Below are 15,679 nucleotides of genomic sequence, written 5' to 3' on the forward strand. Positions count from 1 at the left end.
TTTTTAAATATTCAGGCTTAATTGTAGTCATATATATATGTATAAAAGAATGTATACATATATATTTATAGAGCTCTAATGTAATATATAAAACTGTAGATTTATAAAAAACGATTCACCTTAAGAACTCCTTATTGTGCCTGCCAGTGCAATTCAAAGTATAATTTGGCTTTCTAAAATTCCTAGACTAACATAATAGCTCTTAATAAAAATCTAATAATATGCTGATTGTTTTATGAATCCCAAATTAGGAAACTTCAGTAAAGACCATGTAATTGTGTTACTTCTCTGTAAAAAAAAAAAAAAAAAAAAACAACGAAAAAGCGATTTGCATTTTATACCACTTGTGTACTTCAGGAAGATGCTTTCAGACCATTGTACTCTGGCCAGACCCCAAGCTGTGGGCATGACCTCAACTTTGAGGACCTGTTGCTCTTGTATGTAGAATGACCACATATCCTGGGTTGCCTCCGACAGTCTCAGTCTACACATATTTTCCCTATGTTATTATTAATAGTGTCCCCTTTCCTCTCAGAAGTGTCTTGCTTAGGATAGTAAATTATATGTGCATCCTAATTATTTGAGATTAAGCTATTTATGCTGCTCTTTGACACCCCTCCCCTACCTCATACTTGCTATGTTGCTTAGATTCCTTAAATTGTGTTTGGGGGTGATATTCTTGCAATATTTAATGTATTTTGTTATTTTAATATCTTAATTTCTGGTTTTAATTGTTTTGTTACATACTAATATTTTTAGTCTGTTTTGGCTTATTTTTTATTGTAGTGAAATATAGGTAACAAAATTTTCCACTTTAACCATTTTTAAATGTATAATTCAGTGGCATTAATTACATCACAGTGTTGTACAGCTGTTACAACTATTTGCAAAACCCTGTCCTCACCTGAAAAAAATACCCATTAAGCAAGAACTCCCCACTGCTGCTTTCCTGAGCCCCTGGAAACCTTTAATCTACTTTCTATCTCTATGAATTTCCCTATTCTAGATAATTCATATAGGTGGAATTATATAATATCCTTTTGTGTTTGGCTTATTTCACTTAGCATAATGTTTTCAAGGTTCATTCGTATTGTAGCGTATCTGGGAAATTTGTTCCTTTTAGTGGCTGAATAATATTCCATTATATGTATATACCACATTTTGTTTATCCATTCATCTGTTGACAGACACTTGAGCAGCTTCATCTGTTTAGAAAAATGATATTTTTAATATTCTCTTCAATTCTTCTGGTTTTTAGTTTAATTTTTGCTCTTTTCGTAGCTCATACTTATTTGTTATGGGGAGTTTGGGGGGAGTTTTGTTGTTTGCTTTCAACTTTATCTGTTAGTCCTAGAATTTTACTCTTTACACTTAAGTCATTCTAATTTTTCTTTTTATAGCATCTTATTTAGCACTTTCTGTACTCAAATTTTTTATGTCTTTTATTTCATTTTTATTTCTGTGTGTGTGTATTTGCACACGGGTCCTACTTTAGAAAGATAAACTTTAAAATTTTACCTATTGGACACATTTTAGCATTTAGATCTTTTTACTTTGAATTGTGTTTAGAACACTTTGTCATCTTGTACTTTTATCTTAAGTCTTAGTTTATAAATAGTAGACAGAAATTACCATCAGAGTGACAGCTGTGAGATTAGCTCACACCCTGTGCAGGAGTTGAACTATTTTTTCCCTCCATTTGTCCCTGAAGCAACTTTTCAGTTCTCTTTCATGGAATCCTGTCACCTGGAAGCTTTAACCTGATTCAGTGACTCCAAGAAAAGGAGCTTTATTAATAATTCTTTCACCTGGTAGTGGTCCTGCTTTCACATGTCATATATCAACCATTCCTTCTGTGAGAAATGATATGTTATAAAAACTGCGGTCTCTGTCCTTTACGATCACTGGGACCTGAGGAAGCTGTGAATAGACCTGTAGTCAAGAATGCACATTTAAGTAAACATCCAGTCAGTTCCAACTTTGTCCACTCCTATGCGAATGACAAATTAGAAAAAGTAATTAGTGCCTGTAGACAAATTAAAATATATTTACTTAAAGACTTATAAGTTAACTAAAGAGTAAGAGAGGGCAGCCTGTGTAATATCATAGAAATGCCAGAAAGCAAGAGATCTAGCCGTCACTGGTGTGTCTGTGAACTAGTCAGAACTCATCTTTCTGACTGGAAATAGAGAGGGGAGTTTCAACTTGGTGTTCTCTAAAAGTCCTCCAAATGCTAAAATTTCGTGATTTTCTATCTCTACCTTGTTACCTTACCAACAAATTGCCATCTATACATTTGGGACTCTAGTACCAACTCCTGCAGTCAGGCTGTGTGTCAGAAATCCTGGGGAACTTTTTAGAAATGCAAGTCCCTGGATGTCACCCCACATGTGCTGGATCAGAATCTCTAATGGCTGAGGCCTAGGGATCTCTTGTTTTGTTTTAAGTTCCTCAACTAATTCTGAAATTCTCAGTCTGCCAGTGACAGTGGACCTGCATTTAGGAACTAGACACATTTGTGATCAAATGTTGCTGACCTAAACCTCATTGAATTCATTTAGTTCTGAAGTTCTTACTGGCAGATACTTTGACTTTCCATTTTACATTAGCCACATGGCAAGAGGAACTTATTCCATTACACTCATGCACCAGCTAGTAATATTCAAAGACTAGCATCAAACCAGATACCACATTTCTTTATCTTTCACATCATCCTATTCTGCTCTGCCTACAAAAATAATTCCTAAAATCTTTGATCATGATAAATTGAATGATATACAAAAGGAAAACCAAGTAAGGAAAAGAAAATGCTTAAACATTTGTTCATTGACTCTCTGCAATATAGATTAGCAGTTCTTACAGTAGTTTCTAAGGTAGATAGGTTGACAGATACCTCCTTCACTGGCACTAGTGATCTATGATTTGTGGGATCACTGGTTCTCACAGGTTCAAAACATCATCAGGAAAGCCAGAAAGAAAAGAAAAATTGTACTCTCACAGTAGTTTTTTTTTTTTAATAATAGTTCATGAAGTGGGACAGCATTGTAGCTACCACTTCTTTTTTTAATTTAATTTATTTTTTTATACAGCAGGTTCTAATTAGTCATCCATTTTGTACACATCAGTGTATACATGTCAATCCCAATCTCCCAATTCATCACACCACCTCCTCCCACCCCCACCACTTTCCCCCCTTGGTGTCCATACGTTTGTTCTCTACATCTGTGTCTCAATTTCTGCTCTGCAAACCGGTTCATCTGTACCATTTTCTAGGTTCCACATATATGCGTTAATATACAATATTTGTTTTTCTCTATCTGACTTGTTTCATTGTGTATGACAGTCTCTAGATGTGTCCACGTCTCTACAAATGACGCAATTTCGTTCCTTTATGTGGCTGAGTAATATTCCATTGTATATATGTACAACATCTTTATCCATTCATCTTTCAATGGGCATTTAGGTTGTGTCCATGATCCGGCTATTGTAAATAGTGCTGCAGTGAACATTGGGGTGTATGTGTCTTTTTGAATTATGGTTTTCTCTGGGTATATGCCCAGTAGTGGGGTTGCTGGGTCATATGGTAATGCTATTTTTAGTTTTTTAAGGAACCTCCATACCGTTCTCCATAGTAGTTGTATCAATTTACATTCCCACCAACAGTGCAAGAGGGATCCCTTTCTCAACACCCTCTCCAGCATTTGTTGTTTGTAGATTTTCTGATGATACCCATTCTAACCAGTGTGAGGTGATACCTCATTGTAGTTTTGATTTGCATTTCTCTATTAGTGATGTTGTAAAACTTTTCATGTGCTTCTTGGCCATCTGTATGTCTTCTTTGGAGAAATGTCTATTTAGGTCTTCTGCCCATTTTTGATTGGGTTGTTTTTTTAATATTGAGCTGGATGAGCTGTTTATATATTTTGGAGATTAATCCTTTGTCCGTTGATGCATTTGCAAATATTTTCTCCCATTCCGAGGGTTGTCTTTTCGTCTTGTTTATGGTTTCCTTTGCTGTGCGAAAGCTTTGAATTTTCACTAGGTCCCATTTGTTTACTTTTGTTTTTATTTCCATTACTCTAGGAGGTGGATCAAAAAAGACCTTGCTGTGATTTATGTCAAAGAGTGTTCTTCCTATGTTTTCCTCTAAGAGTTTTATAGTGCCCGGTCTTACATTTAGGTCTCTTATCAGTTTTGAGTTTATTTTTGTGTATGGTGTTAGGGAGTGTTCTAATTTCATTCTTTTACATGGAGCTGTCCAGTTTTCCCAGCACCACTTGTTTAAGAGACTGTCTTTTCTCCATTGTATATCCTTGCCTCCTTTGTCATAGATTAGTTGACCATAGGTGTGTGGGTTTATCTCTGGGCTTTCTATTCTGTTCCATTGATCTATATTTCTGTTTTTGTGTCAGTACCATATTGTCTTGATGACTGTAACTTTGTAGTATAGTCTGAAGTCAGGGAGTCTGATTCCTCCAGCTCCGTTTGTTTCCCTCAAGACTGCTTTGGCTATTTGGGGTCTTTTGTGTCTCCATACAAATTTTAAGATTTTTTGTTTTAGTTCTGTAGAAAAAATGCCATTGGTAATTTGATAGGGATTGCATTGAATGTGTAGATTGCTTTGCGTAGTATAGTCATTTTCACAATATTGATTCTTCCAACCAAGAACATGGGCTCTCTCTCCATCTGTTGGTATCATCTTTAATTTCTTTCATCAGTGTCTTATAGTTTTCTGCATAAAGGTCTTTTGTCTCCCTAGGTAGGTTTATTCCTAGGTATTTTATTCTTTTTGTTGCAGTGGTAAATGGGAGTGTTTCCTTAATTTCTCTTTCAGATTTTTCATCATTAGTGTATCGGAATGCAGGAGATTTCTGTGCATTAATTTTGTATCCTGCAACTTTACCAAATTCATTGATTAGCTCTAATAGTTTTCTGGTGGCATCTTTAGGATCCTCTATGTATAGTATCATATCATCTGCAAACAGTGACAGTTTTACTTCTTTCCCAATTTGCATTCCTTTTATTTCTTTTTGTACTCTGGTTGCCGTGGCTAGGACTTCCAAAACTATGTTGAATAATATTGGTGAGAGTGGACATCCTTGTCTTGTTCCTGATCTTAGAGGAAATGCTTTCAGTTTTTCACCATTGAGAATGATGTTGGCTGTGGGTTTGTCATATATGGCCTTTATTTTGTTGAGGTAGGTTCCCTCTATGCCCACTTTCTGGAGAGTTTTTATCATAAATGGGTGTTGAATTTTGTCAAAACCTTTTTCGGTATCTATCGATATGATCATATGGGTTTTATTCTTCAATTTGTTAATATGGTGTATCACATTGATTGATTTGCATATTTTGAAGAATCCTTGCATCCCTGGGATAATTCCCACTTCATCATGGTGTATGATCCTTTCAATGTGTTGTTGGATTCTGTTTGCTAGTATTTTGTTGAGGATTTTTGCATCTATATTCATCAGTGATATTGGTCTGTAATTTCCTTTTTTTGTGACATCTTTGTCAGGTTTTGGTATCAGGGTGATGGTAGCCTCGTAGGATGGGGTTGGGAGTGTTCCTTCCTCTGCAATTTTTTAGAAGAGTTTGAGAAGAATGGGTGTTAGCTCTTCGCTAAATGTTTCATAGAATTCACCTGTGAAGCCATTTTGTCCTGGACTTTTGTTGGTTAGAAGATTTTTAATCACAGTTTCAGTTTCATTACTTGTGATTGGTCTGTTCATATTTTCTATTTCTTCCTGGTTCAGTCTTGGAAGGTTACACCTTTCTAAGAATTTGTCCATTTCTTCCAGGTTGTCTGTTTTATTGGCATAGAGTTGCTTGTAGTAGTCTCTTAGTATGCTTTGTATTTCTGTGGTGTCTGTTGTAACTTCTCCTTTTTCATTTCTAATTTTATTGATTTGAGTCCTCTCCCTCTTTTTCTTGATGAGTCTGGCTAATGGTTTATCAATTTTGTTTATCTTCTTAATGAACCAGCTTTTACTTTTATTGATCTTTGCTACTGTTTCCTTCATTTCTTTTTCATTTATTTCTGCTCTGATCTTTATGATTACTTTCCTTCTGCTAACTTTGGGTTTTGTTTGTTCTTCTTTCTCTAGTTCCTATAGGTGTAAGGTTAGATTGTTTATTTAACATTTTTCTTGTTTCTTGAGGTAGGGTTGTATAGCTGTAAACTTCCCTCTCAGAACTGCTTTTGCTGCAGCCATAGGTTTTGGATCATCGTGTTTTTTTTGTCATTTGTCACTCGGTATTTTTTGATTTCCTCTGAGTTCTTCGGTGATCTCTTGGTTATTTAGTAACGTATTGTTTAGCCTCCATGTGTTTGTGTTTTTTTACGTTTTTTCCTTGTAATTCATTTCTAATCTTATAGCGTTGTGGTCAGAAAAGATCCTTGATATGATTTCATTTTTCTTAAGTTTACTGTGGCTTGATTTGTGATCCAAGATGTGATCTATCCTGGAGAATGTTCCATGCACAGTTGAGAAGAAAGTGTAATCTGCTGTTTTTGGATGGAATGTCCTATAAACATCAATTAAATTTATTTGGTCTGTTGTGTCATTTAAAGCTTGTGTTTCCTTATTAATTTTTTGTTGGTTCATCTGTCCATTGGTGTAAGTGAGGTGATAAAGTCCCCCGCTATTATTGTGTTACTGTCGATTCCCTCTTTTAGAGCTGTTAGTAATTGCCTTATATATTGAGGTGCTCCTATGTTGGGTGCATGTTTCTTTATAATTGGTATATCTTCCTCTTGGATTGATCCATTGACCATTATGTAGTATCCTTCCTTGTCTCTTGTAACATTCTTTATTTTAAAGTCTATTTTATCTGATATGAGTATTGTTACTCCAGCTTTCTTTTGATTTCCATTTGCATGGAATATCTTTTTCCATCCCCTCACTTTCAGTCTGTATGTGTCCCTAGGTCTGAAATGGGTCTCTTGTAGACAGCATATATATGGGTCTTGTTTTTGTATCCATTCAGCAAGCCTGTGTCTTTTGGTTGGAGCACTTAATCCATTCACGTTTAAGGTAGTTATTGATATGTATGTTCCTATGACCATTTTCTTAATTGTTTTGGGTTTGTTTTTGTAGGTCCTTTTCTTCTCTTGTGTTTCCCACTTAGAGGAGTTCCTTTAGCATTTGTTGTAGAGCTGGTTTAGTGGTGCTGAATTCTCTTAGCTTTTGCTTGTCTGTAAAGCTTTTGATTTCTCCATCGAATCTGAATGAGATCCTTGCTGGTAGAGTAATCTTGGTGGTTGGTTCTTCCCTTTCATCACTTTAAGTATATCATGCCACTCCCTTCTGGCTTGTAGAGTTTCTGCTGAGAATCAGCTGTTAACCTTATGGTAGTTCCCTTGTATGTTATTTGTTGTTTTTCCCTTGCTGCTTTCAGTAATTTTTCTTTGTCTTTAATTTTTGCCAATTTGATTACTATGTGTCTCAGCATGTTTCTCCTTGGGTTTATCCTGTATGGGACTCTCTGCGCTTCCTGGACTTGGGTGGCTGTTTCCTTTCCCACGTTAGGGAAGTTTTTGACTATAATGTTTCCAAATATTTTCTTGCATATTTTCTCTCTTTTTCTTCTCCTTCTGGGACCCCTATAATGCGAATGTTGTTGCATTTAATGTTGTCCCAGAGGTCTCTTAGGCTGTCTTCGTTCTTTTTTTCTTTATTCTGTTCTGCAGCAGTGAATTCCACCATTCTGTCTTCTAGGTCACTTATCCGTTCTTCTGCCTCAGTTATTCTGCTATTCATTCCTTCTAGTGTGTTTTTCATTTCAGTTATGGTATTCTTCATCTCTGTTTGTTTTTTCTTTAATTCTTCTAGATCTTTATTAAACACTTCTTGCATCTTCTCAACCTTTGCCTCCATTCTTTTTCCGATGTCCTGGATCATCTTCACTGTCATTATTTTGAATTCTCTTTCTGGAAGATTGCCTATCTCCGTTTTGTTTAGTTGTTTTTCCAGGGTTTTTTCTTGTTCCATCAACTGGTACATAGCCCTCTGCCTTTTCATCTTGTCTATCTTTCTGTGAATGTGGTTTTTGTTCCACAGGCTGCAGAATTGTATGTAGCTTCCACTTCTTTATTTTTTGTTTTTTTCTCCAGTTTCCATTTACTCTTTAACCTGCTGTAGTATGGCTCCCCTCCTCCATTAAAACCTCTGTCATTGTCACCAAAGATGTAATATATTTCAACCTAGTAGACACTTCCCTTTCCTCATCTCAGAGGTGCTCTCAGCAGATTTGACATGCTTGACCATTCCCTCCTTGAAACACTCGTTTGGCCTCTTGACTCCACGTTTTCCTGGTTTTTCTCCTACTTTACAAAGCAAACCTTCTCAATCTCCTTTTCTAACTTTGCTTCCATATAACTTCTCAACTGCGAAGTTTCTCAGGGCTTGGTCCTGGCGCTTTTTTCTCTCCTTAATTTCTTCCTAAGTAATTTTTTCCATTCGCATGGACTTAGTACCATAGCAGTTATTATTTTCATCCCAGACTCACCTCTGTGCTGCACAGAATTAATCTCCAGTTGGACATCTTACTGACTTCTCAAACTGTCCACAGTTGAACTTCAGCTCTCCCAGCCCTGACTCAGCTCCTCTTTATCTCATGGCTCTGTACTCAGTTGTTCAAGGCAGAACATGGGGAACCATATTTTATTCCTTCTGTTCCTTTACCCTGCCATCACATCCGTTAACAGTGCATACCAAACAAGCTTTGTGATTTTTTCCATGTCACTATACCACCTAGCCTGTTATTTACTTAATTATTTTTGTTTAACCAACTTGTCTCATCCCAAGGAATAATAGTAAGTCACCAGTCTGATGTGCTAGTTATAGTCTTTCTAATTAAATATTCATATACTCCAAGTCATGTATACCATCATGTCTGACATGCTTTCAGAAACACATTGCATTAACCTCTAAAATGTATGGTGAGTCTTCCATATTTCTCCATCTATACCATCATCACTCACCTGGACAACTGGTGAAGCTACCTAACTAGGTTTCTTGCTTGCATCTTCCCTTCCAACACATTTTCATACATTTAGAAGAGTGATCTTAAAATATAAATTAACTCATGTCACTTTGTAGCTTAAAGCCTTTCCAGAAGTTCTTAACACATAAACTCCATTTTCCTAGTCTTGTTCCCCAAGGCTCTGCAAGATCTAGCCCTGATCTCATTTCTTGCCACTTTGCCCACATTCACTTTGGTCAAGCTACAACAGTCATCTCCTGGATCAAAGGACAGAACTCTTTCCCATCTATTTCAGGACCTTTACATACGAATCCCTAATCCCATTCACACCTGCATGTCTAGTTCCTTTTCCTATTTTATGTCTTGATTAAATGTTACCTCCTGAGAAAGGCCATTTCTGACCATGGTAATCAAAGTAACTGAAGCTCATTTTTTACCTTAACCTTGTTTCCTTCTCACTACTTTACCACAGTTATTACTTCAGTGTCCTTTTTTGTTTTGTCTTTGCAGCTGAAATGTAAATTCCATAAGGGCAGGGTCCGTGTCGTCAGTTCCATAATGCTTCCCTATTGTCTGAGACAGTGCATGATATAGTAGTAAATACTGTTGAGTGAATGACTGTCCCCATAAATAGGGGCCTACATCTATTTTATAGAATGCCATTCTGTGGATTGCAGTGTAATTCTTGAACCTAAGTCCCCAAATAAAGGATTGAGCTAGACAAAATAGAAAGAACTGAGAGTGTAGTTAAGGAAATACCAGGCATAGGGAGCAACATTTGTAAGAGCCCCACATCGAGAGAGGGCAATCCCTACAAGTACTGTAGCCAAAATGGTCAAAGATGAACCAGAAAAAGTAAGCAGGGGCCGGATCATGTATAGGCAGTTGTGTAAATCTTGTGAGAAATTTGAACTGCATCCTAAAAGCAATAGAAAGTCATTGAAAAATGTAGATGCAATCAGATTTGCATTTTAGAAGAATCCCTCTGACAGAATTGCAGAAAATAGATTGGAAGTAGGAGGCCTTGTCAGTAAGGTGAATGAAGATGAGAGCCTAAACTAAGGACATAGCCAGAAAAATGGAGAGAAGTGTAAGATTTGAGGGAGGATTGAAGAGATAGAATCAGTCAAACTTCACAGTTACAGTGATTATATTTTATTTGGGGCATTTTAGTAGAATAATAGAGAACATAGGCTGATAATCTCTGATCTATTTGGATTCTAAAATCCAGAAGTCCCTTAACAAAAATATTTACTTATTATTTTTTTTTGCAAAACCTGACCTAAACTGACACAAAGCTACTCTGATCTTTATTTATCCCACTTAGTAGAGTTCCCCAACCAGGGATTGAACCTGGGCCATGGGAGTGAAAGCACCAAGTCCTAACTGCTGAACCGCCAGGGAATTCCCTCCGATTTCTTACTGTATTTGATTGCAGGGTGATATCCCCCTTAACTGGGATAGACATCATGTTAACTTTTCAAAATCACAACATTTGAAAACACATGTGGATCATCTTTACGTTTCGAACAGACTTATTTCACAGTCACATGTATAGCCTTACCGTTACTCAGATGTTAAGGGTGAGGAAGGAGAAGGAGTAAATGTAACTCACTACTGATTTGGAGACTTTACTCATCAGCTGGATATATGAGTCTGGAAGTTGGGGAGAGTGGTCCATGTATAGGTAGTGGTTGAAGCCATAAAAGGCATGACACTGTGTTTACTTCTGTGCTACTTATTATTATTATATAATTATTATTATTTAAATTTTTTTCCTCTTTCCATTACATTGGTAAGTCCCTGAAGACAAAATTTTACAATGTACATCTTTATATGCCCAACACGTAGCATTAATGACTGCCACATACTAGATAACCAGTAAATGTTTGTGGATGAGTTAATAGTTGAATGAATGATATTTTCTTTTCATGTAACCATAAATTTTACTGCTTGAAGAAAGACTAAAGAAATCATCTAATCTGAGCTTTCTTTAGGTCTTTGGTCTATTTTGAATTTATTTTTTGTACGTGCTATGAGGGGTCAGAGTTTGACTTCATTCTTTTGCTTGTGAATATCCACTTAGCCCAGCATCATTTGTTGAAAAGACTGTTCTTTTCCCATCGAATTTTCTTAGCACGCTTATCAAAAATCTACTGACCATAAATGTAAGGATTTATTTCTGGACTGTTCTATCCTGTTGATCTGTATGTCTGTCCTTAGGCCAGTACTACACTCTTGATTGCCATAACATTCTAGTAAGTTTTGAAATCAGGAAATGTGTGAGTTCTTTCTTTACAAATGAAAAAACTAAAGTCACTGAGCCCAAGATAAAATTTTAAAAAATTATAAAAATTAATGGAGTCAGAACCAAACCTCAGGTAACTTGATTCACATCACCTTTCTTTTAAATATCTTTTATTATAAGTCACTACAGATATATACAAAGAGAGAGAGAATACCATAGCAAATACCCATGTATCCACTACTCAGTGTGACTTTTTTCTTAACCAGAAAAGTTAGATGTATTTGAAGACTCCTATGTGCTTCCCTGATCACATTATCTTCCTTACCTCCCCAGTGGTGATCATTGTCCTTAACCTTTTTCCATTCTTTTTTTTTTTTTTTTTTGTGGTACGCGGGCCTCTCACTGTTGTGGCCTCTCTCGTTGCGGAGCACAGCCTCTGGACGTGCAGGCTCAGCAGCCATGGCTCACGGGCCCAGCCGTTCCGCGGCATGTGGGATCTTCCCGGACCGGGGCACGAACCCATGTTCCCTGCATTGACAGGCGGCCTCTCAACCACTGCGCCACCAGGGAAGCCCCATTGTATTTTTATGTAATTTGATAGCATATATATTTGTATCCACTGATCATATATAATATTGTTTTGCATGTTTTTTTTAGGTAAATAATGTACATACAATTGTATAACTTGCTTTGCTATTCAACATTCTGATTTTGAGGTTCCACATTAATATATGTATCTGTCTCATTTTTTACAACTGCTGCGTAATATTCTATGATATGCCACAATTAATCTGTTTTCTTTGGACAAGCATGTAGGTTGTTTCCAATTTCCAGACTTACCCAAGAAAAAAGCTGCAGAGCACAATCTTGTATGTATCTCCTTATCCATGTGTGCTTGTCTTTCTCTAGAGTCTATATCTAGAATTGGAATTCCTAATTATATTCACATCCTAATGTTTCTTGTTAAATTAATTTCTGAATTGATAGAACTATCTTACACTCAAGATAGAAAGGGATATATAAGAATCCTATCTCTATATCTTGAATAACTTTTGATATTATCAGACCTTTTTGCCCTGCTGATGGGTAAATAGTATGTCATTATTGCTTAATTTTCATTGCCCTAATAATGAGGTTGAGCATCTCTTCATGTTTATTGACATCATTGGTTTTGTCTTCCTGAATTGCTTATTGATGATGTTTGACCATTTTTCCTATTGAGTTTGTCTTTTTCTTACTGATTCATAGGAGATTTTTACATATCCTTTGTCTTTTATTTGTGCATAGATATCTTCTCTATATTTGTGCTCTTTTCACTTTGTTTATGATATCTTTTGTTAAATAAGTCTTTAAATTTTTATGTTTTGTGCTCTCTGTGTTTCATTCAATTCAGCAATTATATGTTGAACACCTGCTATGCATCATTCTACCCATTGGGTATATAGCATTGAGCAAAGGAAACAAAGATACCTGCCTTCATGGAGCTTATCATTCTACTTCTAGGGATAGAGAAAGAATAAAAAAATATGTGAGTAAAATATAAAGTATGTCAGAAGCAATAAGTACAATGAAAAATAAAATAGGACAAGGAAATATTAGATAGGCCATGTTGGGATAGGGTGAACTGTGATTTTAGTGGAGTGGTCAAGGCAAGCCTAACTGAGATGACATTTGAGCAATAGCTTCAAGTAGGTGTTTGGGCATAGGGCACAGTAAGTTCTAAGAAAGTAAGGTGGGAGCAAGCCTAACATATTCAAGAAACATCAAAGGGCCAGTGTGGCTCAGAGTAGGTGGTTGAGGGAGGAATGTAGTAGCAGATGAGGTCAGCAAGGTAATGAGGCAAGATCCTTTAGGCTCTTGCAGACCATTATAAGGATTTTTCCTCTTGAGTGAGATGGGAAAACCATTGGATGGGGTTTTGAGTGAAGGAGTGATATAATCTGACTTCAGGCTCACTCTAGTTCCTTTGTTGAAAATAGACTATGGAAGATAGAGGTAGAAACAGAGCATTTTGGCTATTGCAGTAATCCAAAGGAGAAACAATACTGTTACCACCAGCATAGTACAAGGTGAGAAGTGGTCAGATTCTAGATATATCTTGAAAGTAGAATTGACAAGGTTTGCAGATCACTTGATTGTGGCAAGAGAGAAAGACAAAGAAGACTAATACTTTCAAGCATGAGGAGCTTGGAAAGAGTTATTTATGAAAATAGGAAAGATTGCCTACAGAACAGGAGATTTTTGTGGGGAGAGGGAACATGGGGAAGTTGGATGTTCAGTTTTGGACATTTTTTGACATACTTGTTAGACATATAACTTTAGGAGTCCTCTGCACATAAATAGCTTTTAAGGTCATGAGACTGGATGAGATCACCAAAGGAATTAGTGTACACTATAGATAAAGAAGTGGTCCAGAGTATTTTGATGGTAAGAGCCAAGGAGTTGAGTAGGAACTAGCTAAAGACACTGAGAAGGGCCAGTGAGATAGGAGGCAAACAATGAGAATGAGGTGTCCTGGAAGCCAAGTGAAGAAAAGTGTTTTTAGGAGGAAGAGGTGATCAACTGTTTCATAATGCTGATAGGTCAAGTACTGTGAATACCTAGAATTAACATTTGTACTTTGTGATGTAGTGGCTGTCAGTGACCTTTTTTTTTAATGAAGTGATATCTTATTTTTTAAAATTATTTTGTATTGGAGTATAGTTCATTAACAGTGTTGTGTTTCAGGTGTACAGCAAAGTGATTCAGTTATACATGTATCTATTCTTTTTCAGATTCTTTTCATACTTAGGTTATTACAGAATATTGAGCAGAGTTCCCTGTACTGTCCTTGTTTGTTATCTATTTTAAATATAGTAGTGTGTATATGTCAATCCCAAACTCCCAATTTATCCCTCCCCCCACCCACCTTTCCCCTTGGTTAGCCATAAGTTTTTCTTTTTTTAAAAAATGTTATTTATTTTTTGGATGCATTGGGTCTTCGTTGCTGCGTGCGGGCTTTTCTCTAGTTGTGGTGAATGGGGGCTACTGTTTGTCGCAGGGCGTGGACTTCTCGTTGCAGTGCATGGGCTTCTCATTGTGGTGGCTTCTCTTATTGCAGAGCACGGGCTCTAGGCATGCGGGCTTCAGTAGTTGCAGCACGTGAGCTCAGTAGTCGCGGCACGCACGCTTCGTAGTTGTGGCGCGTGGGCTCAGTAGTTGTGGCTCATAGGCTGTAGGGCACCTGGGCTTCAGTAGTTGTGGAGCGTATGCTCTAGAGCTCAGGCTCCATAGTTGTGGCGAACAGGCTTAGCTGCTCCACAGCATGTGGGATCTTCCCAGACCAGGGATCGAACCCATGCCCCCTGCATTGACAGGAAGATTCTTTGTGGCGCCACCAGGGAAGTCCCAAACGATAAGTTTGTTTTCTAAGTCTGTGAGTCTGTTTCAGTTTGGAAATAAGTTCATTTGTATCATTTTTTTTTTTTTAATTTTTTTGCGGTACGCGGGCCTCTCACTGTTGTGGCCTCTCCTGTTGCGGAGCACAGGCTCCGGACGCGCAGGCTCAGCGGCCATGGCCCACGGGCCCAGCCGCTCCGCGGCATGTGGGATCCTCCCGGACCAGGGCACGAACCCGCGTCCCCTGCATCGGCAGGCGGACTCTCAACCACTGCGCCACCAGGGAAGCCCCTTGTATCATTTTTTTAAGATTCCGCATATAAGTGATGTGGTATGATATTTGCCTTTCTCTGTCTGACTTCACTTAGTATGATAATCTCTGGGTCCATCCATGTTGCTACAAATGGCACTATTTCATTCTTTTTAATGGCTGAATAATATTCCAATGTATATATGTACCACATCTTCTTTATCCATTCCTCTGTCGATGGGCATTAAGGTTGCTTCCATTCTTGGCTATTGTAAACAGCACTGCAATGAACATTGGGGTGCATGCATCCTTTCAAACCATGGTTTTCTCCAGATACATGCCCAGGAGTGGGATTGCTTGATCATATGGTAGCTCTATTTTTAGTTTTTTTAAGGAACCTCCATATTGTTCTCCATTGTGGCTGTACCAATTTACATTCCCACCAACAGTGTAGGAGGGTTCCCTTTTCTTCACACCCTCTCCAGCATTTATTGTTTGTAGACTTTTTTTTTTTTTTTTTTTTTTTTTACGGTACGCAGGCCTCTCACTGTTGTGGCTTCTCCCATTGCGGAGCACAGGCTCCGGACGCACGGGCTCAGCGGCCATGGCTCATGGGCCTAGGCGCTCCGCAGCATGTGGGATCTTCCCAGACTGGGACATGAACCCATGTCCCCTGCATCGGCAGGCGGACTCTCAACCACTGCGCCACTAGGGAAGCCCTGTAGACTTTTGATGATGACCATTCTGACTGGTGTGAGGTGATATCTCATTGTAGTTTTGGTGTGCATTTCTCTAATAATTAGTGATGTTGAGCA

The 15,679-nt window shown here is 37.6% G+C and overlaps 1 protein-coding gene across 7 annotated transcripts in view; it reads left to right on the plus strand.

The window, feature by feature from the left end:
- Positions 1–15,679, plus strand: part of PREPL (prolyl endopeptidase like) — a 57,574-nt gene that overhangs the window by 2,090 nt on the left and 39,805 nt on the right. The gene's annotated exons all lie outside the window — the stretch shown is intronic.

This window comes from Stenella coeruleoalba, assembly GCF_951394435.1.
Source record: "Stenella coeruleoalba genome assembly, chromosome: 13".
NCBI lineage: Eukaryota > Metazoa > Chordata > Mammalia > Artiodactyla > Delphinidae > Stenella > Stenella coeruleoalba.